Source organism: Podarcis bocagei (assembly GCF_964188305.1).
Source record: "Podarcis bocagei genome assembly, chromosome: 6".
NCBI classification, from domain to species: domain Eukaryota; kingdom Metazoa; phylum Chordata; class Lepidosauria; order Squamata; family Lacertidae; genus Podarcis; species Podarcis bocagei.
In genome coordinates this window covers 101,250,656-101,276,947 of record NC_138130.1, presented here as the reverse complement: position 1 = coordinate 101,276,947, position 26,292 = coordinate 101,250,656, and positions in this window count along the sequence as shown.

The window sequence follows — 26,292 nt, the reverse complement described above, 5'->3', positions numbered from 1 at the left end:
CAAAAAGCCACTCCATCTTTCCATCCTACCTGTTCAGTCCAGATCTGACCTTTGATGGACCCAAGGGCATCCTGATCAAATTTGCAGATGACACCAAACTGGGAGGGGTGGCTAACACCCCAGAGGACAGGATCACACTTCAAAACGACCTTGACAGATTAGAGAACTGGGCCAAAACAAACAAGATGAATTTTAACAGGGAGAAATGTAAAGTATTGCACTTGGGCAAAAAAAATGAGAGGCACAAATACAAGATGGGTGACACCTGGCTTGAAAAGGATGACACCTGGGAAAAGGATCTAGGAGTCTTGGTTGACCACAAACTTGACATGAGCCAACAGTGTGACGTGGCAGCTAAAAAAGCCAATGCAATTCTGGGCTGCATCAATAGGAGTATAGCATCTAGATCAAGGGAAGTAATAGTGCCACTGTATTCTGCTCTGGTCAGACCTCACCTGGAGTACTGTGTCCAGTTCTGGGCACCACAGTTCAAGAAGGACACTGACAAACTGGAACGTGTCCAGAGGAGGGCAACCAAAATGGTCAAAGGCCTGGAAACGATGCCTTATGAGGAACGGCTAAGGGAGCTGGGCATGTTTAGCCTGGAGAAGAGGAGGTTAAGGGGTGATATGATAGCCATGTTCAAATATATAAAAGGATGTCACATAGAGGAGGGAGAAAGGTTGTTTTCTGCTGCTCCAGAGAAGCGGACACGGAGCAATGGATCCAAACTACAAGAAAGAAGATTCCACCTAAACATTAGGAAGAACTTTCTGACAGTAAGAGCTGTTCAACAGTGGAATTTGCTGCCAAGGAGTGTGGTGGAGTCTCCTACTTTGGAGGTCTTTAAGCAGAGGCTTGACAACCATATGTCAGGAGTGCTCTGATGGTGTTTCCTGCTTGGCAGGGGGTTGGACTCGATGGCCCTTGTGGTCTCTTCTAACTCTATGATTCTATGATTCTGGGGAAGCCCCAGTGTTGCGTAAAATCGCTCCTGCCATAGAATCGTTGGAGTGGAAGGCTCATCTGGTCCATAAATTTAAGGAAAGCAAATGTTGGAAATGTAAAATCACAAAAGGGACATTTTTCCATATGTGGTGGGATTGTAAAATTGTAAAGGAATACTGGGAAATGATTTATAACGAAATGGAGAAGATGTTTAAAATAACCTTTGTTAAAAAACCAGAAGCTTTCCTATTAGGCATTACAGGAGCAGATTTACCAAAATCACAAAAGAACTTGTTTATGCATGCAACTACAGCCGGATGGACATTATTAGCACAATATTGGAAAGAAGAAAGTGTCCCAGCTAAAAACGATTGGCAAGTTAAATTAATGGAATATGCTGAAATGGCAAACTGGCAATGAAATTAAGAGGAAGAGACGACAACAGATTCAAGGAAGAATGAAAGATGCTTATTGCATATATACGGAAACGTTGTACACAGGTGAATACATTAGCAGGGTTTTAAGATTACTTCTAAGTTTATGATTGGACAATAAGTAATTTAAATAAGATTTTAAACTGACAATGGACATGGAGTATATTGATAAACAAGGGAACCAAGGAAGGGACTAGAGGGAAGTCAATTTCTTTTTGTTTTGTTGTTATTGTTTTTATTTTTTGTTATCTTTGGGAAATAAAAAATTGTTAATATTAATAAAAAGGCAGCGTATGATGGACTATGTGGAACTGGCGAAGCTGACCGTGAAAATCCGAAACCAGCGCAATCAAGCTTTTCAAAAAGCCTGGAATAAATTTGTACAATATTTGAAGGGTCACTGTAAGAAATTAACGACACTAGCAGGGTTGTAAGAAGCCTTGCAATGATCGTGGTTATTACCTTTTTATACTTACCTAAGAAGTGAGGTAAGTTGATTGAGAGAAACGTAAAATGGAAGATGTATAAGTGTTAGGCTATAAAGATTAACTTTGAAAGCCATGAGGTGGGAGGGAGAGACGTCGAAAGGCTTTTGTGAGCAAAAAAGCAGCGAGGACAATAAGACTGTGATTAAATTTTGAAAATGGAAATGCAATAAAAATATTATATATATGTTATGTCCTGAGTTGAATAGGATTAAACCACAGAGCCTAGGAGTTGCCGATCAGAAAGTCGGCGGTTCGAATCCCTGCGACAGGGTGAGCTACCGTTGCTCGGTCCCAGCTCCTGCCAACCTAGCAGTTCGAAAGCACGCCAGTGCAAGTAGATAAACCGGTACCACTCTGGCAGTGTTGTGTACTGAGTTGAATAGGATCCAAAAGGCAGCAGTCTGATTGGTCCTAGAACAATAGGATTTAGAATACAGCAGTCTGATTGGTCCTAGAACAATAGGATCCAGAATGCAGCAGTCTGATTGGTCCACAGGAGCCACCCAATCCAGCTCCAGGTGGAAGTGAATCCGCAACCTGATTGGCCTACTGGAGAATCCCGGAATTAGCCAATCACTTGGGGCCCATTGTGTAAATAATGTATATAAAGCAGACATTCTGGGGGAACTTCCATTCCTCCTCACCACTATGAGCTGAATAAAGAGCATGAAATCCACTCTCGACTCCGAGTATATTTCAATATAAAAAAAGTCCAGCAGGCAGGTTGACCTGCTTCTTCTCGCAAAGACCCCCGTGAGTAATGCAGCCTGTTTTGCAGGCTTCCTTTGGGCAAACACAGACACATCCTGCTGGGTTTTCTGGCAGCAAAAGGCCACTTCCTCTGGTCATTGTCTTTGCTATTTCTACAGCTTCCGCCTAGCCCAGAAATCAAATATTGGAAACCAGAAATTGGCTATCTTTAGACCTCGTGGCCTTTTCACCCAACAGAGTTCTGGTTGAATTTTCGTCTGCTTCAACAACAGAAGCAGTTCAAGAGTTCCTGTCAATATTTTTGTCTACGAGGCGAGGAGAACGTCAGAAACTGCAAGGACCAGGGAATTTGTGTCTGGCCAGCTCATCTACGGAGGTTCAGAAAGTTGCCTGGGTCGTGATGTGCTTTCAGTTTGCCGAGCACCATAGCTCAGCTGTGGAGATCCTACTCTGAACTTTGAGGGTCCCACATTCGATTTCTGGCATCTCCCATTAAAATTATCAGGTTGCTAGTGATGGGAAAGATATGTTGCTGAATGAATATTTTTATTTCGGTCACAGACCAGTTCCAGACCACATACAATATCAAGGAAGTCATAAAACACGATAGGGATACATTTGAAAATATGTTGCTGTTTTTCTCCTTAAGGTTCTGGATAGCCACAGAGATCGCCAACCTTTTTGGCCCAAGCGGGCACTTTCAGGCATAGCTGTCAACTTACAGATTTGAAGATAAGGGACCAGCAGCCTCAGAAATAAGGGATCAGCAGCCAAAATAAGGGATCAACAATTACCTTGATAAAATGCATATTTTGTTGCGTGCAAATGGCTTTAGATACCTATTAGGTCCATAAATTACCATATAGCATATATTCAACACAAAAAACAGCAACAATTTGTTGTTGACAAAGGACAGCTGGACATATAAAGGGCCCCATTACCTTCAGCAGCTTATTTAAGGAACATCATCAATAAGGGACAGCAGCGGGACATGGCGCTGATATAAGGGACTGTACCGCCAAATAAGGGACGCTTGACAGCTATGCATTCAGGATGCTGAGAAAATGCCGCAGGTGCCAGTAACAAAATGGCCACCGCAAGGAAGCATAACGCAAAATGGCTGCCACACCTTATAACAGCTGAGGGTCACAAAAAGATGTGGGCATGTTCTCCCCTCATCTATGGGGTTGGTGAAGGAGAAATAAATCCAAACTAGCTACTACCACATTCAGTCACAGAAAGAAGCTCTTTCCACCTCTCCTCTCTTCAGACCGTTTAAGGGGCATTTATGAGGGGAACCAGTGATATTGGGAACACGCATTGTGGAGGTTGAAGGGAAAGTTTACTTAGACTTTTCTTTCTCTCTCTTTTTGTATAACTTTTATTAAGTTTTTCTATTTCACATTTTAGAATATTCATTTGAACAACCTTAAACTATCACTGACTTCCCTTCTTCTCTTTCCATGGTTCATTTTGCATGCCATACATCCCTGAATATTTTATATGAACTAAACCATTCAGTATTCCATTTTTACATCCATCAAAATGTACTTACGCTGTTGAATTTATCTTAATGCTGCCAACGTTTTCAAATGCACACAATTCTCACCCGTATAGTCATTAAACATTTTCCAGTCTTCTCTATGTTCTTCTTGTTCTCTTATTCTATAAGTTAAGTCTGCAAGCTGCACGTATTCCACCAGTTTAAGTTGCCATTCTTCTTTAGTTGGGACCTCGTTCGTTTTCCATTTTTGGGCTAACAAAACATGGGCCGCAGTAGTGGCATACATAAATAACCTTTTTTTGACACCTGGGAATTTGCATCTGAATTATCCCCAGCAGAAAGGACTCTGGTATTTTTGGGGTAAATACTATGAAACTTTGTTTAGTCATTTAGTCGTGTCCGCCTCTTCGTGACCCCATGGACCAGAGCACGCCAGGTACTCCTGTCTTCCACTGCCTCCCGCAGTTTGGTCAGACTCATGCTGGTAGCTTCGAGAACACTGTCCCACCATCTTGTCCTCTGTCGTCCCCTTCTCCTCTTCTCAGGTGGTATTGCTGGATCAAGCGTATAAAAGGCTGGCACACCCAAGACCGTGCGTGCAGACTGCGAGCTTATTGCGCTGCACATTTGTCATTCATTTGCATTTCAAACAAAACCTGTTGCACCCTGCAAGGTCTTTTGCCTCTTTGTGTGACTCTGTGCTCCGAGGACCCAATAAGAGGAAGGGAAGAAGGCCCTTCATGAGGACAATGTGTTGTGGAGGTTGTAGGGAAAGTTGACTAAGACTTTTCATGGGTTTTGGATCCTGGCTCTGTGGTGGCCCTGGGATTAATAATAATAATAATAATAATAATAATAATAATAATAATTTATTTATATCCCGCCCTCCCCAGCCAAAGCCTGGCTCAGAGCAGTTAACAACAGTAAAAATAGCACAGTTTACATAAAATCACAGTCAATTAATTGGAGTGCATTCTAAAATCAATTCAGAATCAAATTAATGGCAACCATTGGGCTAGAGTTCTGTGAAGATTACAGAAGGAGAGAGGAGTGTCAGACTGTGCCTTGGCCAAAGGCCTGGTGGAACAGCTCCATCTTGCAGGCCCTACGGAAAGATGTCAAGTCCCGCAGGGCCCTAGTCTCTTGTGACAGAGCGTTCTACCAGATCGGGGCCACGACCGAAAAAGCCCTGGCTTTTTATTTGAAGACCGTAAGGTCCTCCGTGGGACATACCAAGAGAGGCGGTCCCGTAGGTACGAGGGTCCTAGGCCATATAGGGCTTTAAAGGTTAAAACCAGCACCTTAAACCTGATCCTGTGCTCCACCGGGAGCCAGTGCAGCTGCTATAGCACCGGGTGAATGTGATCCCGCGACAAGGACCCCGTGAGGAGTCTCGCCACAGCATTCTGCACCCACTGGAGTTTCTGGGTCAGTCTCAAGGGCAGCCCCATATAGAGTGAGTTACAATAATCCAGTCTGGAGGTGACCGTTGCGTGGATCACAGTGGCTAGGTCAGGGCGAGAGAGGTAAGGGACAAGGTGGCTGCAGTCTCTGGGCCAGCCTTGAGGGTCCAGGCTTGGGGGTCTCCAGCCCTGTGGTGGTCCTCAGGTTTGGATCCTCGTCCCCCAGCACCCTCTGGGTCACTGCCTCCTGACACACATCGAGTCCAGGGGATGAAGTACGTGGCTTTTGTATCCCCACTGCTCGCTTCCCGCTCTACGACTCTGGAGACGGTTGGCCCTGGGAGGCAGCCACAGACAGTTCCTTGAACTTCGTTGAGATGGTTACCCAAACACACGACTGAGAAGAAACAGACCCACCTCCAGATGAGATGCTGTCTTCCTGCTCCCCCCCGCCTCCGCTCGCCCTTGAATTATTCACCCCATTCAATTTACTCTCAATCAATTACATGCCACAACAAGCCCTGCAACTGATTAAATCAGAGGCAGCAGTCTTTTCCTTTCGCCATTGTCTCGCCACCACCAAGAGGGGAACCAGATGTTCCCCGTTGTCCAGCCGTTGAAGTGATCTAATAAAGGGATCCATTCCGTCCCTGTCTTTCCTACAGACAACCTCAGACATCTGTCTGCATTAAATCTCATCTTGTGCATAGAGAAAAAGGCGTTTGGACAGAACCCCCCACCCAAAAGGGACTGTACCGACAAATTATGCATTTATTAACCGCGCACTCCCCATCTTAGAGCGCTACTACCCCTGGGATGACTTGCAAATGCAAATTGGCATGGGCGATGCACCGAGCCATGCGAAACGCCGCTGGAAGCAGGGCAGGGTTCAAAACAAACAGAGGCATTCAAACCAGCCTTGCAAATAAGGCCACCTAGCCTGCTCCTAGCCTGCTAAAGCATGGTAGGTATTTGGAGACTTGTATTGTAGGAGAAGTGACGCGGGTGGCGCTGTGGGTTAAACCACAGAGCCTAGGACTAGGTTGGCGGTTCGAATCCCTGCGACGGGGTGAGCTCCCATTGCTCGGTCCCTGCTCCTGCCAACCTAACAGTTCGAAAGCACGCCAGTGCAAGTAGATAAATAGGTACCGCTCCGGTGGGAAGGTAAATGGCGTTTCTGTGCGCTGCTCTGGTTCGCCAGAAGCGGCTTAGTCCTGCTGGCCACATGACCCGGAAGCTGTACGTCGGCTCCCTCGGCCAATAAAGTGAGATGAGCACCGCAACCCCAGAGTTGGCCACAACTGGACCTAGTGGTCAGGGGTCCCTTTACCTTTACCTTTATTGCAGGAGAAAACCCCAGAAAAGTGCAACAAAAATTACCAAAGGGATGTGAAATATGCTCGGAGTCGAGTGTGAATTTCATGCTCTTTATTCAGCTCATAGTAGCAATGAATGAATCTTTCCCCAAAACGTCTAACTATATATACATTATTTACACAATGGCCCCCGTGTGATTGGCTAATTCTGGGTTGCTCCTGCAGGCCAATCAGGTTGCGGAGTCACCTCCTCCAGAAGCCTGATTGGCTGCTCCTGCAGGCCAATCAGTTCGCAGATTCACTTCCACCTGGAGCTGGATTGGGTGGCTCCTGCGGACCAATCAGACTGCTGCATTTTGGATCCTATTGTTGTAGGATTCAGCTCAGTACATAACAGGATGGAAGAACTCCCCTATGAAGAAAGCTTGGGATTTTAGAGAGACTTACCTACCCTCACCTTTCCAGGGACAGCCTGCAATTTAAAGCTCTGTGTCCAAGCATCCTTTTCTTTTTTCCCCCACTCTGAGCTTTCCCCGCAAAAACCCACTCTTTGAAGCTCAATCAGAGCAAACTTCAGCCTGCGTAAAACCTGAATTGACGCTTGCTCCAATTCAGCTTTAAAGAGTTGAGTTTGGGAGAGGGGAAGGGAAAACTCAGGGCAAAACAAAGCAAAAAAACTCATCAGACATGGAGAATTAAAGTCCTGCCCTCTGCCTTGAAAGAACAGGGCTAAGTGAAAGTGTGGCTACGCCCTGAGAGGCGACTTGATTGAAGTCTATAAAAATTAGGCCTGGCAAGGAGAAAGTGTGAAGAGAAAGGTTTCCCGCCCTCTCGGATAATGCTGGAACTTGCAGACATCCAGGGAAGCTGGATGTTCTCTCAGTGGCCAGTGCATTTGGAGGGTTTTAAAGACCCCTTTAAGGGACGTGGGTGGCGCTGTGGGTTAAACCACAGAGCCTAGGGCTTGCCGATCAGAAGGTTGGAGGTTCGAATCCCCGCGACGGGGTGAGCTCCCGTTGCTCGGTCCCTGCTCCTGCCAACCTAGCAGTTCGAAAGCACATCATAGTGCAAGTAGATAAATAGGTTTCCATGCACTGCTCTGGTTTGCCAGAAGCGGCTTAGTCATGCTGGCCACATGACCCGGAAGCTGTATGCCGTCTCCCTCGGCCAGTAAAGCAAGATGAGCGCCGCAACCCCAGAGTCGGCCACAAGTGGACCTAATGGTCAGGGGTCCCTTTACCTTTAAAGACCCCTTTGGAGAGGTCTTTAAACTGGACTCGAACCAGGAAGGCCTTCAAATAGAGAACTGCCCTTCCGCAGCCCTTCTGAAAGAGGACAGTCCTCTGTAAAGCAGGGCAAATGGCCAGCCTACTTTAGGTGCCAGCAACCCGAGTCCTCTTGAGCGTTGAGGGTTGAAACCAGCCCTTTGAATCGTTCCTGGAAGCAGAGATGGATCCACAGCAGCCTCCTTTGTCCCAACCGCCATGCGGGAGGCAGTAAACGCAGGTCAGCTAGCAAAGAAAAGAAAACGTCGAAGCATATAGAATGAGGCAGGTCTCCTCCCAGCTGTCACAACTCAATTGGTTCTTTGGCTGGGCATTTTAGTGGACATGGGATCGGTTCTCAGCCTATTCAACGCCTACCCTTTTCTACACATTCTTTGTGTTTCCTCTAAGCTGCATGTCATGTCCGCCATGAAAGCTATAGCTCCGTGTGGGGGACTGGAAGGAGCCTTTTCAGCAGAGTATGAAACAATTTATCATTTGGAGGAAATGGCCCAAGATGTAGCTTTGAAATGGGGGGCAGGCTACAGACCAATTTCCCCTCTTCTCGGCCAGAGTTGCAGCTGGGCCCATGGCTTGGTACCGCTGCAATCTTGATTTTCCTAGGAAACGGGGGCTCTACCTCTCTTTTAAATCAGAACCAGTGAAGGCAGTGAAGGTCCTGTGTGAGTGCCTGGAGGCGGTTGGAGGATGGATGGCAGCTAACAGATTGAGGTTGAATCTTGATAAGACAGAAGTACTTTTTGGGGGGGACAGGGGGCGGGCAGGTGTGGGGGACTCCCTAGTCCTGAATGGGGTAACTGTGCCCCTGAAGGACCAGGTGTGCAGCCTGGGAGTCATTTTGGACTCACCGCTGTCCATGGAGGGGCAGGTCAGTTCTGTGTCCAGGGCAGCTGTCTACCAGCTCCATCTGGTACGCAGGATGAAACCCTACCTGCCCGCAGACTGTCTCACCAGAGTGGTGCATGCTCTAGTTATCTCCTGCTTGGACTACTGCAATGCGCTCTATGGGAGCTGCCTTTGAAGGTGACCCGGAAACTACAATTAATCCAGAATGCGGCAGCTAGACTGGTGACTGGGAGCAGCTGCCGAGACCACATAACACTGGTCTTGAAAGACCTACATTGTCTCCCAGTATGTTTCCGAGCACAATTCAAAGTGTTGGTGCTGACCTTTAAAGCCCTAAACGGCCTCGGTCCAGTATATCTGAAGGAGCGTCTCCACCCCCATCATCCAGGCTGGGCACTGAGGTCCAGCTCCGAGGGCCTTCTGGCAGTTCCCTCGCTGCAAGAAGTGATGTTACAGGGAACCAGGTGGAGGGCCTTCTTGGTGGTGGCGCCCGCCCTGTGGAACGCCCTCATAGCAGATGTCAAGGCAAAAAACCTTTAAATTTTACTTTTAGAAGACATCTGAAGGCGGCCCTGTTTAGGGAATTTTTAATGTCTGATGCTGTATTGTTTTTAATATTCAGAGTGGCTGGGGAAACCCAGGCAGATAGGTGGGGTATAAATAATTTAATATTATTAATATTATACCAAAACTGTATAGGAAATTATTCATGTATGCTACTACAGCGGCAAGAATGTTGTTGTTGTTGTTGTTTAGTCGTTTAGTCGTGTCCGACTCTTCGTGACCCCATGGACCAGAGCACGCCAGGCACTTCTGTCCTCCACTACCTCCCGCAGTTTGATCAAACTCATGCTGGTAGCTTCAAGAACACCATCCAACCATCTCATTCTCTGTCGTCCCCTTCTCCTTGTGCCCTCCATCTTTCCCAACATCAGGGTCTTTTCCAGGGAGTCTTCTCTTCTCATGAGGTGGCCAAAGTATTGGAGCCTCAGCTTCACGATCTGTCCTTCCAGTGAGCGCTCAGGGCTGATTTCCTTCAGAATGGAAAGCTTCTTGCAGTCCATGGGACTCTCAAGAGTCTCCTCCAGCACCATAATTCAAAAGCATCAATTCTTCGGCGATCAGCCTTCTTTATGGTCCAGCTCTCACTTCCATACATGGCAAGAATGTTACTTGCCCCAAAATGGAAAGAAACAGAAGTCCCAGCAAAGGAAGAAGAATGGATACAGAAACTTACAGAATATATGCAGAAATGGCGAAACTTACCAGAAGAATAAGAAATCAAGACAACAAACTTTTTATAAAAGAAAGGAAATGGTTTATTGAATATTTACAGAGAAATTGTAAACAGATAAGAACACTGGCAGGATTATTGTAATAACCTGCAGTTTTGTAAGAGTTTATATTTACAGTCGATGAATTAAAGAGCAAATTAAGTTAATTTGGATATCCAGAAGGTATTAAAAAATAAATTTAAGGAGCCGCAGAAAGAGGGGGAAGGAAGTTGAGTTTTGAAATGTTAAAATGATGGTAAAATCAGTGAAATGTATTAACCCGAAAAGCATAAATTAAACATGTTGTTGTTTAGTCGTTTAGTCGTGTCCGACTCTTTGTGACCCCCTGGACCAGAGCACGCCAGGCACTCCTGTCTTCCACTGCCTCCCGCAGTTTAGTCAAACTCATGCTGGTAGCTTCGAGAACACTGTCCAACCATCTCATCCTCTGTCGCCCCCTTCTCCTTGTGCCCTCCATCTTTCCCAACATCAGGGTCTTTTCCAGGGAGTCTTCTCTTCTCATGAGGTGGCCAAAGTCTTGGAGCCTCAGCTTCAGGATCTATCCTTCCAGTGAGCACTCAGGGCTGATTTCCTTCAGAATGGAGAGGTTTGACCTTCTTGCAGTCCATGGGACTCTCAAGAGTCTCCTCCAGCACCATAATTCAAAAGCATCAATTCTTCGGCGATCAGCCTTCTTTATGGTCCAGCTCTCACTTCCATACATCACTACTGGGAAAAGCAGAGCTTTAACTATACGGGCCTTTGTTGGCAAGGTGATGTCTCTGCTTTTTAAGACGCTGTCTAGGTTTGTCACTGCTTTTCTCCCAAGAAGCAGGCGTCTTTTAATTTCATGGCTGCTTTCACCATCTGCAGTGATCATGGAGCCCAAGAAAGTAAAATCTCTCACTGCCTCCATTATAAAAGAGCCTGCACACAGATTTGCCGCTCTCCCAGTGAACCGTAGCCCTGTCCTGGTTGGACCCTAGGTGTTAGGGATACTGGAACAAAACAAGCTGCTGTATACTGAGTCAGACCATTGTCCACCTAGCCTCATATTGTCTACACTGACTGGCAGAAACTCTCCAAGGTTTCAGGCAGGGGGCATTACCAAGCCTACTTAGGGATGCCAGGGATCAAACCATGGTTGGATCCTAGACACATCAAAGAAGTGTTTCGGTTTAAAGCGTTGTCAATTTAAACAGGGAAAACAGGTGGGGAGAAACAGGGACTCCACATCGCCACCTGGTGGCACCATGTTATGTTGCACACACAGCCCATGGAAATAGCTTTTTCTTCACCAGTCTAGCTGAGTCCCTTTCTCCTGCAAAGCAGATGTGCTACATCAATGAGACACTGGGCCTTCCCAGTGACTAATGGATTCTTGGAACCTATTTGGAAATGTGTCTCTTAATAGTGCCATTTCCTGGCGGGCCGCAGGAGGGAAACAGCAGGTGAAGGTCTCTGCCATCAGCCTTGCCTCTCCTGCCATTTTTAAAAAAGGTCACGGCTTGTTAATGGGCTAAAAATAAAGCAGGTTGTTTTTCACCAGAACTCAGTCACATGCAAATTTCACTGATTAAGAGCGCAATCGGAAGTGATTTTAAATAAGATTCATCGAGTGCAACAGGACTCTTTTCTGAATAGACCTTCTTTAGCTTGTGCTGTGATTGGCACGGAAGAATGTGTCAACTTCTGTTGTCTCCATTTCATATTCTTCTTAAATTCAATTCCCCACATTTTGCAACAATTTCCCATTTCTTTTTAACGCCCTAATGAAAACCATCACCCTCTTAGAGCAAATTTCTCCTCACAAACGCATTCTTATATGTGGTTTTGACTAAAGCACACTTTTTTTTGCAAGCAATATGTCCCAATATAATGCATTTTTCTATGTTATTTTTATTAATATCTTCATTTTTATGCTCGCTTTCCCCTTATGAATGCTTTTTTGTAAAAAAACAAAAACTGCATCGTGACAACTGGATTGCAAAACTCCAAAAATTCCAAATGACAGCTCTGTTTCAATTTGTGCATTGTAATGCAAAGCGTGGATTTGAGAGATTCAGTTTTGAATGAGATTGATGGCCCTGAGTTTTATCCCACCTGAAATATACTCGGAGTTGAGAGCGGATTTCATGCTCTTTATTCAGCTCATAGTGGTGAGGAGGAATGGAAGTTCCCCCAGAATGTCTGCTTTATATACATTATTTACACAATGGGCCCCACGTGATTGGCTAATTCCGGGATTCTCCTGTAGGCCAATCAGGTTGCAGATTCACTTCCACCTGGAGCTGGATTGGGTGGTTCCTGTGGATCAATCAGACTGCTGCATTCTGGCCCCTGTTGTTCTAGGACCAATCAGACTGCTGCATTCTGAATCCTATTGATCTAGGACCAATCAGACTGCTCAGTGGCGTAGCGTGGGTTGTCAGCACCCGGGGCAAGGCAAGTAATTTGCACCCCCTAACCCGTGGATTTGCGCCCCCTAACCCTAACCCCCAGATGTTGCGCCCGGTGCGGCCGGCCCCCCCTGCACCCCCCACGCTACGCCACTGAGACTGCTGCATTTTGGATCCTATTCAACTCAGTACATAACACGCATCATGAAAAACTTGAGAAAATTGAAAGTGACTTAACTATGGTTTGTTTACTGTGAACAAACCACAGTCTGAAACCATGGAGTGTGGTTGGTTCACTAACCGTGGTTTGCTTTAACTAGGGCTTGTCATTATGTGTGAAACCAGCAACTTTCCTTAACTATTTTTTTTTTCCTGGCCACCCGGCACCAGATGCTTGTCTTTGTTGAACTGTTCAGCTGAGTTGTTCATATTTTGCATTTCTTTGGAATGCAACTTTTGATAAATCCAAACAAGGACAGACTATGCAAACCTGCCAGTTATGCCAGCATCTTTATTCCCATAGTAACCGAAAGCCTAGATGCTGGCAACGGACAGGCCATCATTCATCCAAAGGCTGCGTCTAAGCTTTCCTCCTTTATAATTCCTTGTGGCCACAGAAGAGGTGGAGCCCCATTAAGCGATTCAGATACATCCCCTTGGCAGTTTGATTTCTCATTCAGAGCTCCCGAAGCGTTTCGCAAACACGAACAAGCCCATCCTGATGAGACAAGGAGGTGTCGGGTGTCCTCTGCAAGTCGAGGCAACCCAAGGAAGCTCAGCGGAGAGGGCCATTGTGTGTCTGTCTCCTCTCAAAAGGGTTTGGCATGGACTGTTGGCTCCAGAGCTGGCACGACTCGCGAGCTCAGCCCGAGGAAGGATGCCAGCTGGCTCGCCAACTCAAATTAAGCCAGTTGCTTTGCTGAAATTGCTCTGGCATCTGAGGACCAAGCTGGATGTGACATCCCACAGGTCTTCCTTCTTTTTGTTGTTGTTGTTTAGTTGTTTAGTCGTGTCCCACTCTTTGTGACCCCCTGGACCAGAGCACGCCAGGCACTCCTGTCTTCCACTGCCTCCCGCAGTTTGGTCAAACTCATGCTGGTAGCTTCGAGAACACTGTCCCACCATCTTGTCCTCTGTCGTCCCCTTCTCCTTGCGCCCTCCATCTTTCCCAACATCAGGGTCTTTTCCAGGGAGTCTCCTCTTCTCATGAGGTGGCCAAAGTATTGGAGCCTCAGCTTCAGGATCTGTCCTTCCAGTGAGCACTCAGGGCTGATTTCCTTCAGAATGGAGAGGTTTGATCTTCTTGCAGTCCATGGGACTCTCAAGAGTCTCCTCCAGCACCATAATTCAAAAGCATCAATTCTTTGGCAATCAGCCTTCTTTTACAGGGTTTTAAAACTGGGGGCTAGTAGTAATAACAGCAGCAGCAGTAGTAATAATTTATTTATACCCCGCCCATCTGGCTGGGTTTCCCCAGCCACTCTGGGCGGCTCCCAACAAAGTATTAAAAACAGGATAAAGCATCACACATTAAAAACTTCCCTAAACAGGACTGCCTTCAGATGTCTTCTAAAAGTCAGATATTTGTTTATTTCCTTGACATCTGCTGGGAGGCTGTTCCACAGAGCAGGCGCCAGCACCGAGAAGGCCCTCTGACTGGTTCCCTGCAACCTCACTTCTTGCAGGGAGGGAACCACCAGAAGGCCCTCAGAGCTGGACCTGAGTGTCTGGGTAGAATGATGGGGGTGGAGACGCTCCTTCAGGTCTACTGGTCCGAGGCCATTTAGGGCTTTCAAGGTCAGCACCAATACTTTGAATTGTGCTCAGAAATGTACTGGGAGCCAATGTAGGTCTTTCAAGACCAGTGTTATGTGATCTCAACGGCTGCTCCCAGTCACCAGTCTGGCTGCCGCATTCTGGATTAGTTGTAGTTTCTGGGTCACCTTCAAAGGCAGCCCTACATAGAGCGCATTGCAGTAGTCCAAGCGGGAGATAACCAAAGCATGCACCACTCTGGCAAGACAGTCTGTGGGCAGGGAGGGTCTCATCCTGCGTACCAGATGGAGCTGGTAAACAGCCGCCCTGGACACAGAATTGACCTGCGCCTCCATGGACAGCTGTGAGTCCAAAATGACTCCCGGGCTGCGCACCTGGTCCTTCAGGGGCACAGTCACCCCGTTCAGGACCAGGGAGTCCTCCACACCTGCCCGCCCCCTGTCCCCCAAGAACAGCACTTCTTTCCAGTCCCTGCCTCTCACAGCCTAACCTACCTCACAGGGTTGTTGGGGGGATTAATGAGGAGGCGGAGAAGCACTTGCCTTGAGTTCCTTTGAGAAAAAGGGCAAAACTGAGTTAGCTGCCCTCAAGGCCTCCGGGGAAGTGAGTTCCATACATAGCTGTCAACTTTTCCCTTTTCTTGCGAGGAATCCTATTCGGAATAAGGGAATTTCCCTTTAAAAAAGGGAAACTTTTACAGCTATGGTTCCATAGTTTAACTATGTGCTGCATGAAGAAGGGCTTGATTTATCAGTCCTGAATATTTCAGCACTCAGCTCCATGAAGAGAGAGGAAAAGCTTTTCTCTGTGCAGCCAGTGTGGCGTAGTGGTTAAGAGCAGTAGTCTCGTATTCTGGTGAACTGGGTTCGCGTCTCCGTTCCTCCACATGCAGCTGCTGGGTGACCTTGGGCCAGTCACACTTCTCTGAAGTCTCTCAGCCCCACTCACCTCACAGAGTGTTTGTTGTGGAGGAGGAAGGGAAAGGAGAATGTTAGCCGCGTTGAGACTCCTGAAGGGGAGTGATAAAGCGGGATATCAAATCCAAACTCTTCTTCTGTCCAATTTCTCCACCCTATGCAGCTACATTGCACACCCCCTCCCCCCAAACTATCCCAATTTTCTATGACCAGCCCTGGAAATGGGCATTTTATTTTTCCTTCTTGAGGCAACTTGATTTCTGAAGATTCTCTTGCATTTCTTTCTTTTTTTTCTTTTTTCTTTCTTTTCCTGTTTTATTAAGTTTTCTTAATATCATAACGTTATTATATATATTCTATAAAACAAAGAATACAAAACAAAATTCATTCATACTACAATGCATAAGTGCATAACATTAATATATATGGTTTCTGAAGAAAAGGCTTACATAACAAAATCAATTCAAAATACCATCCTGTTTACCTTTTTTTAAAAAAATAATAATTCCCCCCTCGCCCCTGGTCAGGCCTTCCTTCTTCATATCTTTATCCATGTACACAGTCTGTTCATTCAAGCTTGTATATTAGGGTTGGCTTCCCCTCTTTCTATCCAGTTCCTGTAAAATGCCCATTTATTTGTGATTCTTCGTCATTTATTTTCCCATCTATCCTCTGCCATTATCTGTGCAAATATTTCTGATTGTACGTATTCAAAAACATAATCATTCCATTTTTCCATATTCCATCTGGCCTTTTCTTTCCATCCCAAAGCAATAACTGCCATTCCAGCTAGAATAATAATCTTGTACAACTCTTGCTTATTACTTTTTGCTTTGTTATTTCCCAGTATTCCCGAAAACAAGAAATCCCTACTAACTTCTATGTTTATTTGAAATAATCCAGAAATTACCTTTATAATCTTTTGCCAATATTCCTTAACCAGATTGCATTCCCACCACATATGTGAATATAGTCCTTTTTCCTGACCACAATGCATTCTCTTGCATTTCTAACATACCGTGCATTTAATGTTAATGACCCTTTTTTTTGTATATAATTTTTATTAAATTTTCTATTTCACAATTTAAAGTACTCATTTTTACATCCTTAAGATACCATTGACTTCCATTCTTCTCTTTCCATGGTTCCTTTTCATATCATAAATCCCTGCATATTTTACATAAACTAAACCATTCAGTATTCCATTATTGCAGCCATCAAAACTTATTTACACCGTTGAATTTATCTTAATGTTGCCAGCGTTTTCAGCTATACACAATTATTTCCTATATATTCAATAAACGTTTCCTAGTCTTCTCTAAACGTATGTTCTTCTTGTTCTCTTATTCTATATGTTAAGTCTGCAAGCTACGCATATTCCATCAGTTTAAGTTGCCCTTCTTCTTTAGTTGGAACCTCGTTCATTTTCCATTTTTGGGCTAATGAAACATGGGCCACAGTAGTGGCATACATAAATAACCTTTTTTGACACCTGGTAATTTCAGTCTGAATTATCCCCAGCAGAAAGGACTCTGATTTTTTTTTTTTTTTTGGAAAGTACTTTTAAACATTTTTCTCTAATTCATTATGGATAGAGTTAGGGACACTTGGTGTAAATTATAATATATTGCTCTCATTGCAAGAATGGATGGACAAAAATCCATTTGGAGCTGCAGAAATCCTTTTGCTTTGATCAGAAGACAGTTCAATCTGTGTTGACAACATGGCTGGTTATTAGGAGGTATAAAAAAAGGGAACCACAACAAATGTCCTTAAAAGCGCATTGCTTACTTTTAATTTTTTTTTTTATTTTGGCAGTTTGCATCTTAAAAACATCCCAGAGCAGACCTTGAAACTTTGCAGACTCCCTATGCCTTTTTGGCTGCAATCTGAAATGGCGCCTTTACTCCTCCTCCTCCCTTGGTTACAAGCCTTCCCCGACTTGACAAACCCAAGGCTCGCTGGGTCCTTTTCCGCCTCTCCATAATGGCATGTGTTATGTACTGAGCTGAATCCCAGAACAATGGGATCCAGAATGCATGCAGTCTGATTGGTCCGCAGGAGCCACCCAATCCAGCTCCAGGTGGAAGTGAATCAGCAACCTGATTGGCCTGCAGGAGCAGCCAATCAGGCTCCTGGAAGAAGTGAATCAGCAACCTGATTGGCCTGCAGGAGCAGCCAATCAGGCTCCTGGATGAAGTGAATCAGCAACCTGATTGGCCTACAGGAGCAGCCCAGAATTAGCCAATAACACGGAGCCCATTGTGTCAATAATGTATATATATAGCTAGGCGTTTTGGGGAAAGTTCCATTCATTTGCTACTACGAGCTGAATAAAGAGCATGAAATTCACACTCGACTCCGAGTATATTTCAACGTGTCAAATACTGAAAGGGTATTCATGGTGCGAAGTTTCCTTCCGCATCCCTCTTTGCTCAAGACAAATATTTCAGTAGTTCAGCAAACATGCTCTTCCCACCAGTTGTGACGATGGATGGCTGCTCACCCGCAGAAGGAGCTCAGTGCTGGATTTATGTATAAGCTAAACAAGCTTATACGTATAGCTTAGGGCCCCACTCTCTTGCCCCCCCCAAAAAAAATTAAAGGGAAAAAAACCACTGGATGTACATTTCCAAAATATAGGATAAAAAGCAAATAAAATAAAACCTATATACAGCAACAGTGTTTTGTGTTGCGTAGGCTCCTATGATGTAAGTCATGGCCCCCGCCTGCTAGCCTGCTCCCTCAAATATCACTGGTTTGCTATTATTTCATGTTATAGTAAGTTTCTAGAGACTAGATTATGAGCCTTTGTAAATTGTGCTTCTAAAGGAACTTTTGTTATTGCCAAATGCCAATGTGTTTGCATTATTAAGTTTTTTAGGAATAAAAAACCATTTAAAGTTAGAGCTTAATAATTATTTCACTATTAATATACTTCTTCGTAACTGTATTTCAGTTCAATAATTCCTTTGATAAAATACATATTTTGTTATGTGCAAATGGCTTGAGATACCTATTAGGTCCATAAATTACCATATAGCATATATTCAACACCAAAAACAGCGACAATTTGTTGTTGGCAAAGGACAGCTGGACGTATAAAGGGCCCCATTGCCTTCAGTAGCTTAAAGGTAAAGGTAAAGGTACCCCTGCCCGTATGGGCCAGTCGTGTCCGACTCTAGGGTTGTGCGCCCATCTCACTTCAGTAGCTTAGGGCCTCATCAAACCTAAATCCAGCCCTGGATATATAGTTAGGGTGGTCAGGTTGGGAGCACCCCAGAACCTGAGATTTCAGGGCCCAAGCCTGAGACAGTGATGTCACAGGGGGAAGGCTTCATTTTGTGACATCACCAGGTGGTCCGCGACCAATGGCAACAGCTGGAGAGATATCATCATCATCTTCCGAGGACTGACAACTGTGGGACACCTCAGCAGCGATTAATGAATTGATTATTTCTCAGCCAGCCCCACCCTTTGTGTGTCCTGATATGGGGCAGGGAGGACACCATCAGGCTCAGATTTTTAAATATATTATTATCATTATTATTATTATTTACGTTATGTACTGAAGTTCTCACCCTGGGCCAGCAGGGGGATACTGTAGATAGTTATGCAAATGAAGGATCAAAAGTGACGTTCAGTGATTGGATAGTTTTAGAAGGTTGCTACAGTAACGTTGTACTGGAGCTCTACATAAGCAGGCTGACTGAGCTCTTCAGTTCAGTTCTGTCATGGCCTCTGAATAAAGAAGAGCTGTTTGAAGAATCGCTGTGTCGTCTGATATGTTCACCCACAACATAACAATTTATTTATTGAATTTATATACCGCCCTATACCTGGAGGTCTCAGGGGGGTTCACAGAAAATATCACAATGTATATAAGCAGAATAAAAACAAAAACCCAATATCACACACACACACACACCGAAAAGAGCCACATTTTAAAAGGGTATAGGATGTTGATCAGGTCAACCAAAGGCCTGGTTAAAAAGGAACCTTTTGATTCTGAGGGCCGCCTTCTCTTCTGGACAATTTGCCAGGGGCCACATGTCGGTGGGTGAGGCCAAAGGGAAGAGGGAGCAGAGTAATTAATGCAAATTACAGCTTTGTACAGTAGGGCAGTTTCTATGTAGACTTATGCGCCCTTCTCTGCCCTCCAGAGAAGCAAGAGGCATATTCAGAATTTAAGGGCAAATTCTAGCTAGGCAAAAATGATCAAGGAGGGTGCAAAGCAAAGCCCTGGGGTGTGTGGCCTGGGGAGCAACCCAAGGGCCAAACAGAGAAGCATGGAGGGCCACATTTGCCCCATAGACCTGAGCTTCCCCTCCCATGTTTTTTATCCTGCAACACCACTGTCTACCTACAGTTAATTTTTCTTTAATGGGAACAGAAACAGAAATAAAGCTAAGTAATATTTTAAAGCTGGTTTTTCATCGTAAACGAAAGCTTCGACTTCACCCAGCAGCGTTCTCGGTTTCATAGCTCATTTGACAATTGACCACAACCAAATAATTGGTAGACAGCTGACCACATTTGATCAGTGCGCCAACCCTCGCGTTTCAAACATGTCATTATTTTCTCCGGTGAAAATGGTTGCGGGGTGTGGGTGTGTGTGGCGTTAAGAGGAGTCAAACCCAACTCTTTCCATTCTGGGGACTCGACCGTGACCTTCCAGATTGTTTTTGGCAAAGCAGGGACTTTCATGGCAACACTCGGTACATTCCAAATTTGGCATAGCAGCTTGGAGGAAGCCGCTGCTGCATACTGAGCAGGCGTACGACGGCTGGGCAGATCTCATGTGCAGAATTTCCTCCCAAGTGGCTATTTAGAGAGCTTTCGTTTCCTCCTCGTGCCCAAGCTAGCAGGGAAGAGAGACCCGGGTTCCGCTTTCGTAGATCCCAAGGTTGTTGCACCTGATCGTGCAACAGAACACGCCAAGCATGTTTCTTCTTCTTCTTCTTACGTAAGGTAAAGGTAAAGGGACCCCTGACCATTAGGTCCAGTCGTGACCGACTCTGGGGTTGAGGCACTCATCTCGCTTTATTGGCCGAGGGAGCCAGCGTACAGCTTCCGGGTCATGTGGCCAGCATGACTAAGCCGCTTCTGCCGAACCAGAGCAGCGCATGGAAACGCCGTTTACCTTCCTGTCGGAGCGGTACCTATTTATCTACTTGCACTTTGATGTGCTTTTGAACTGCTAGGTTGGCAGGAGCAGGGACCGAGCAATGGGAGCTCACCCCATCACGGGGATTCCCAGTAGTGATGTATGGAAGTGAGAGCTGGACCATAAATAAGGCTGATCGCCGAAGAATGGGTGCTTTTGAATTCTGGTGCTGGAGGAGACTCTTGAGAGTCCCATGGACTGCAAGATGATCAAATCTCTCCATTCTGAAGGAAATCAGCCCTGAGTGCTCACTGGAAGGACAGATCCTGAAGCTGAGGCTCCAAGACTTTGGCCAGGGAAAAGACCCTGATGTTGGGAAAGATGGGGAGCACAAGGAGAAGGGGACATCAGAGGGTGAGATGGTGGGACAGTGTTCTCGAAGCTACCAGCAGCAGTTTGACCAAACTGCGGGAGGCAGTGGAAGACAGGAGTGCCTGGCGTGCTCTGGTCCAGGGGGTGACGAAGAGGCGGACACGACTAAACAACTAAACAAAGGGAAAGCGGAAAAATCCAGGATCAAATCAGAAACTGGGATGGCTACTGTAAATCTGAGATTGTCCCTGTTGAAGTTATTCTTTATTCAAGGCAATGCCTTGAATGTAACTCAGCAACCCTTGTTCCATGCTTGTAACTGTTTTATTTGTTCTAGCATTGGATATGCTGTTGCTGAAAGGGAACACGGAAGATAGCTAAGAAAATGAATGAATGAATGAATGAATTCACAGCTGCGTAACTCTACCATTATCTTTGTGTGGAGCCATAATCACTGCTTTATGAAAGGTCAGAGGTTAATGTTAGATGCAGCCTCAAGAGTGAAACTGTGATGGCCTGGGATTCAGATGCTGAACCTGAGGGATCCCAGCCTGCACAGGATTCCCCGCCTCCAGGACCAGGCTGGGGCCTGAGCCTGAAGGGTCCTCACCTGTTCTGGATCCTCAGGTGCAGGCACCAGCTGAGTCTGCTCTGGCTCCTGAGGGGATGGAGGACCCATTGCCTGCAGGTGCTCCACTCTCAGCCCCGTCAGGGGAAGCTGAGGTTGCCTCTGGGTCCGGTGACCCTCCAGCCTCTCCAGAGCTGCAGAGGCTCAGGGCAGAGAGGCGGAGGGAACTAAGTTCCCGCAGGAGGAGTGCTCGCCTCCAGGCCAGGAGAGGCGAGTCACCTGAGGATCGGGGCCGCCCTATGCCTCGGGGCAGATAAAAGCCAGCCAGCCCCAGTCCCAAGCTGCGGGAGCAATATTGCTGATTGCCAGTTCCTGTCTGAACCCTGTCCTGCTTTCCTACCGGAGCTCCTGACCAGCCCTGGTTCCCGGATTGGACGCTTGCTCTTGACTTCACCCGACTCCCTGCCCTGCACCCCGCTATAGCTTCTATGGGCTCCTCCTTGTGCACCTTTGACCATGGACTGGACTAGGACCTCGCCTCTAGCTTAACCCACGGGACCAGCACAGAAACTGTGCCACAAAGAAGCCAGCAGAACCACAACAAATATGCCCGTGGTTCAAAATAAAAAAATTCCTTCCAGTAGCACCTTAAAGACCAACTAAGTTAGTTCTTGGTATGAGCTTTCGTGTGCATGCACACTTCTTCAGATACACTGAAACAGAAGTTGCCAGATCCTTCTATATAGTGAGAAGGTGGGGAGGGGTATTACTCAGAAGGGTGGTGGGAATGGGAGATTGGCAGATAGCTGAGATGAGCCTGTTGACGACTCTTAACGACTGTAATAGGTCATTTATAGCCATTTCTCACCTTCTCACCCCTTGCCTTTTCCTGTAGAACCTATTACAGTCGTTAAGAGTCGTCAACAGGCTCATCTCAGCTATCTGCCAATCTCCCATTCCCACCACCCTTCTGAGTAATACCCCTCCCCACCTTCTCACTATATAGTAGGGTCTGGCAACTTCTGTTTCAGTGTACCTGAAGAAGTGTGCATGCACACGAAAGCTTATACCAAGAACTAACTTAGTTGGTCTTTAAGGTGCTACTGGAAGGAATTTTTTTATTTTGACTATGGCAGACCAACACGGCTACCTATCTGTAACTGGGCCCGTGGTTCAAGTTTCGCATGCTTTGTGGAAGAGGGTGCGGCTATTGCGCCGCTTGCAGGCTGTTGCGGGACATCTGTCCTGGGGTGCCACTTCTGAAAACAGGCTGGACAAGACGCGCCCCACATCACAATCTGTCCCTGAATGGCTCATTTTTCGTTCTTAAACACACACACACACACACACACACACACACACACACACACACATTCTTAAGCCACGTGCGAAACGTCTGCAGCCGTTCGTCCTTGTGACATAACAATTTTTTCTGCTACCAACAAAAACACAATTAAGACCTTTGCTGGCTAAATTGACGTTATCGTTTTATGTTCCTGTGTCCTCGTTGTTTATCTCTTCCTCCCAGAGGAATTTGGGCTTCCTCAGAACAAGATGTGCCGAAGGGCTGGAGGGCTTGTGATTCTAGGTAACTTTTCCAGAGAAACTTGTCCGAGAAGTGCTGCTTCTCTTTACGGAGATGAGTGATTACTTTACATCTCGCTTACTGCCGCCTACACACCTAACACACCCTGGTGTACTGACAACGACCTGAGTCACTTGCAATAATTCCTCTCCCAATATCCAGCAGGCATTCCCACCGAACCAACACCTTTCTCTTCTTTTGATGACGTGCCGCTGACGTGGAAATGAACCACGGCCCAAAGTCAACAAGAAACCTCGTTTTCAAGATTTCTTGGGAAACGCTTTCTCCAGACAGCTTCCCAGCAGGGCTGAGATGGATCATACACAGAATCATAGAATTGTACAGTTGGATGACCAATGGTCAACCCTCTGCAATACAGGAATTTTTCCTCCCAACATGGGTCTTTTTTCCTTTTTCCTTTTGATTGACTTTTCACAGCTTTATACATTTTGACTTTAACCATTTCAAACATTAAAATTAAAGGGTCTTTTGAACCTCCTTCCCTCCCTCCGTGGGTTCTACAGTGGTACCTCGGGTTACATATGCTTCAGGTTACAGACTCCGCTAACCCAGAAATAGTGCTTCAGGTTAAGAACTTTGCTTCAGGATGAGAATAGAAATCGTGCTCTGGCGGCGCGGTGGCAGCAGAAGGCCCCATTAGCTAAAGTGGTGCTTCAGGTTAAGAACTGTTTCAGGTTAAGTACGGACCTCCGGAACGAATTAAGTACTTAACCTGAGGTACCAGTGTATATTTAAGATTAAATTTACTGCATCTTTTACCATTGTCCATCTGTTATATATCCATAATTACCGTAGTAGTTGATTCCACATTACAAATGTCACTACATCTCTGCCAGGGATTTTAACTCTTTACAGCGGTCTTTTAAATAAATTAAAAATTTGCTCCAGTCTTTTAGAAATACTTGATCTTCCTGGTTTCGGATCTTCCCTGTCAGTTTCACCATCTCCGCATATTCCATCGGTTTCGACTTTCCTTGATGCTTCTCCTTCCTTCCATCTCTGGGCTAGTAGCATTCTTGCTGCCGTCGTTGCGTACATAAAAAGTCTTTTATCCCCTCTTGGTATCTCTTCGCATATTATATCTAACGAAAAGGCTCCTGGTTTTTTTAACAAATATGTTTTTAAACATTTTCTTTAGTTCATTATCTGTCATTTCCCAGAAAGCCTTTACCAGTGTACATGTCCACCACGTGTGGACCTTTATATTTCCAACATAAATTTGAGCTCATTTTGTACATTTTTGCAAATATACACTGACAGCGACACCAAAGTCGGTCTTGAACCCACAACCGAGGTTAAGAGTCACCGGTCTACCAACTGAGTTATCCGAAATGAAGCTACCGTATTTTTCGCTCTATAGGACGCACTTTTTCCCCTTCAAAAATGAAGGGGAAATGTGTGTGCGTCCTATGGAGCAAAGATGCCATAGCCCCGCGACCCTCTCCCGGCAGGAACCTCTACAGCCCCATGTCACCTCCCCAGCCGGGAGAGCGCGCGCGGGGCTAAAGCAGCCCCCCGCAACCTTTTCCCGGCTGGAGAGGTGACGCGCGGCTATGGCAGGAGCCTCTCCGCTGCGCCTTTCCGCTGCTCCCTGACCTCTTTGGGGCTGGTGGTGGGCTTCCCCCCGCCAGCCCCAAAGAGCAGGTCGAAAGAAACCTGAAGCCTGGAGAGCGAGAGGGGTCAGTGCACACCGACCCCTCTCGCTCTCCAGGCTTCCAAGGTAGCCGCCTGAACGCACCTTAAACGGCACCTTGTTTTAGAGCGGGAAAACAAGAGGGGGAAAGTTCTCCCCCTCTCTGTGCAGCGCCTCCTGCCGCTTCACTGAAGGGGCGCTGGGCAGAGAGGGGGAGAAATTTTTTTTCTTGTTCTTCCCCCTCTAAAACAAAGTGCGTCCTATTGTCCGGTATGTCCTATGGTGCGAAAAATACGGTACTTTACTTACCCATCGGAGAGAGCAGGCTTTGGAGAAACAGAAGGGTGCAAGGCGGAATTGCAAAAGGAGGCAATGTAGGGATAGGTGAACCCACCCATTTCACTTTCTCTTTTTTCCAATCTTAAATCCACTTCTTTGCATTTCCACATCAGCTCGTGGTTTTTTCTTTTTATCCCCATGAAAATATGTCAACACTGTAGTGCAAATTCCTCCTAATATACACAATCTTGAATGCTTTTTTGCCTAACATATCCATTTTTAAAAACCATACCCTCCTCATATAATGCATTTTTGTGATTTCCACTAATACATCTCCTTTTTATATTTATATTTTTGATTATCTAACGTGTACGCATGCGGTTTTCCTAAAAGATGGGTATTGACATATTAAGAACGGGAGTGTTTGTTGTTCCGCTAGAAAGCTTTTACTGAAAGAAGCAGATTTTATTCTCCCAAATTTGCTTTGAATGTGAGGAACAAACTGCTCTCTTTTTCCTACCTTGCAGCGATCTTTAAATATTTTCTTTATCTTTTCTGCGTCATGTATTATTCATTTCTGTAACTGATTTTGAAGATGTCAGGGGTTCAGGAGCAGAGGCAAGGGCAAGGGAGGAAACAGAGAGCGAGGGGGAGGAGGCAGAAGAAAAGATGAGTGATGACGACGACCCGAGATCTCCGAGTCTTTCCAGTGAATCAGAAGATTCACAGAAAGGAGCACCAGTGGTCAGGGCAAGGGGGGAGCCTAGGGGGACACCCCAGGAAGATAGAGCCAGAGGGGACTCAGGGGAGAGCAGTTGGAAATCGGGACCAGCGTCACAGCCAGAGAGCAGGGAAGAGGAGGAGCGCCAGAGATCAAGCGCTGGCAGCTCGCAACAGGGGGGAGGGCACGAGTCAGGAGTGGCCACACCTCCATCGGGGAGCGAAGAAACGGTCAGACGGAAAGTGGAAGGTTGGGCGCGCGCGCCAAGTTCAAATGCACAGGAAAGTGACGCAGTAGGCAGCCAGGAAAGGGAGCCAGGTCCTAAAGCCCGGCGCAAGGAGACAGGGAGTTCCGGGGGGTCGGCGTCAGAAGAATCCCGGAAGGAAGAGACCCCGGGGGGCAGAGGGACCCAGAGGAGAGCAGTCAGGCGGAAAAGGTGGAGCAGGGCTAGGATATTAAGTTGGTGCACAAGGGGCGGAGACTCAGACGGAGCTTCGCCGATCTAGCCATTAGACGTAGAGTTGCACGCAGCAGCTTGAGAATGGAAACTGTAACTCAATAAAGACTTTTACTTAATGACCGCTGGCTAGCGTGATCCTCTGTGAGCTAGGATCTTGAAGCAGCTCTGACAGAAATGATTTTCAATTTCCTTGAAGATGGACTAGGAGAGTTCAAAATATGTTGGATCAATAACACCTTTTTCA